The 2,320-nt window shown below is 45.3% G+C and overlaps 1 non-coding gene across 1 annotated transcript; it reads right to left on the bottom strand.

Annotated features, from left to right (window-relative positions):
- Positions 1 to 309: 309 nt before the first annotated feature.
- Positions 310 to 411, bottom strand: LOC130017256 (U6 spliceosomal RNA). The gene has a single exon (XR_008791361.1). It is a non-coding gene; the product is annotated as a U6 spliceosomal RNA (small nuclear RNA).
- Positions 412 to 2,320: the final 1,909 nt, after the last annotated feature.

Genomic DNA, 2,320 nt, shown 5'->3' on the forward strand with positions numbered 1-2,320 from the left:
GGACAAATGGAGACGTTACTGGCACCCGCTCGAGCAAATCGACGACTAACGGGAAGTTAAGTGATAATCACTTAAGTGATTAAGTGATTATCTTTTGTTATTATTCCATATCTGAGGGAAAACATCTGGTAATTGTCTTTCACTTTCTTACTTATTTCACTTAGTAAAGTCACCAGCTCATAATTCCTCACCTCAAATCCCATAAATATTTTTCCCAAGGGCACAGTTCCATTTCCCCACATTTCTCTTCTGTGTTTGTAGCTGTGATAACTGGAGGTTTATACACATTTACTTGCAAACTTTCTTTTAAAAAATAAGAAATGCTTCATGAATTTGCATGTCACCTTTGTGCAGGGCCCATGCTAATCTTCTCTGTACTGACCCAGTTTTAGTATATGTACTGCTGAGCACAGGAGCTAGGGCGTTTGCCTTGCACGCAGCCAACCAGGCTGAGCCAGGTTCGATTTCTCCGGTCCTCTCGGAGAGCCCAGCAAGCTACCGAGAGTATCTCGCCTGCACGGCAAAGCCTGGCAAGCCACCCATGATGTATTCGATATGCCAGACACAGTAACTATGAGTCTCACAGTGGAGATGTCACTGGGTCCGCCAGCACTTGCGCACTTGCACACTTCCTTGTGGTACTGAGAACCCAAATGACTCAGTTTTACCACTAGGATCTCACATATGTGCACGTGTGTGTGCGTGCATGCACGTGCATATATTGGGGGTGATAGTGTCAGGGATTGAACTTGCTTGTAGGGCAGATACTCTGCCATCGACCTATTCCTGGGTCCCAGATTTTTTTAAAAATTTATTTTATTATTATTGTTATTTGCTCGAGCGGGCCCAGTAACGTCTCCATCGGAGACTTTGTTGTTACTGTGTCTGGCATATCGAGTACGTCACGGGGAGCTTGCCAGGCTCTGCCATGCGGGCGAGATCCTCTCGGTAGCTTGCCGGGCTCTCCGGGAGGGGCGGAGGAATCGAACTCGGGTCGGCCACGTTGGCTGCGTGCAAGGCAAACGCCCTACCCACTGTGCTTTGGGTCACACCCAGCAATGCTCAAGGATTACTCCTGGCTCTGCACTCAGGAATTCCTCCTGGCGGTGCTGGGGGACCATATGGGATGCTGGAAATCGAACCTGGCTCGGCGGTGTGCAAGGCAAACGCCCTACCCGCTGTGCTATTGCTCCAACCACACTGGGTCCCAGTTTTATCTTTTCTAATGTGGGTATTCCACTGAGTATATATGCACAGCCTTTGAATTCTGTTAGCTGTGGATGGGCATTTAGGTTGATTCCACCTTTTGGCTATTGTGAATAATGATGCTATGAACACAAGTAAGCTTTCAAATTAGTGTTTTCATACCATTCAGATATCAGCATCAGGGATTGTATTTATGGTTCATATAGAATTTTTATTTTTGCTGTTTTAAGAAATGTCTTACTCACTTTTTCATGAAGGATCCTTTTTCTCTGCAGTCCCATTAAAACCATGTCATTTTCAGTCTTTTTTATTTGGCCATTCTTAAAGGTCATGATCACGATCACGACCATCCTGTTATTCGTCAGTTGCCTCAAGCAGGCCCTAGTAATGTCTCCTTCGTCCTAGCCCTGAGATTTTTAAAAAAGTGCCATATTCAAGGCTCTTTCAGAGTTAGGAGAATGAGACCCATCATTGTTACTGGTATTTGGCATATTGGGTACGTCACGGGGAGCTTGACAGACTCTGCGTGTGGGCAGGTTACATTCGGTAGCCTGCTAGTTTGTCCAAAGTAGGAATGAGATAATAAGATGTCGCGCGGCCACTAATTCTTAAAGGTGTGAGGTGTTATATAGAAGAGATGCTGAGGTATTTTATGTTTTGTTTTGTTTTGTCTATGGACAATCTGTTTGCTTTGGATAGGTGTCTTTTCATGTGCTTTGTCCATTTTTCACTGGGCTGCTTGATTTTTGTTAAGATATGTGAGTGTTTTTATGACGGGGAAAGAAGGGGACTTCTCAAGCCATCTTCAGAAGTTCAAGTGACCCCTTCCGGCAATTCTTGGTCAACCAAGACAGCCGTTCGTTGTGAAGGCTTGAGGAAGCAATGCTGTGCAGCCCCTGCTTCTGCCAGAAGATCACGTGGACTGTCCATGCAGTACTTCAGCTTCCAGAGTCACACCTGTTGGTGCTTGAGAGACTCCAGAGCTACACCTGCCAGTGCTCTGAGGATCTTTTAGCATGGGAATTGAATCAGTGTTGCTGCGTGTTAACCAGGTGCCATCACCCCTATACTATCTCTTCAATTTCGATACCTATGAATTAATACACAGTAATTA

Source organism: Sorex fumeus, unplaced genomic scaffold (assembly GCF_029834395.1).
Source record: "Sorex fumeus unplaced genomic scaffold, SorFum_2.1 ptg000183l, whole genome shotgun sequence".
In the NCBI taxonomy this organism is placed as follows: Eukaryota; Metazoa; Chordata; class Mammalia; order Eulipotyphla; family Soricidae; genus Sorex; species Sorex fumeus.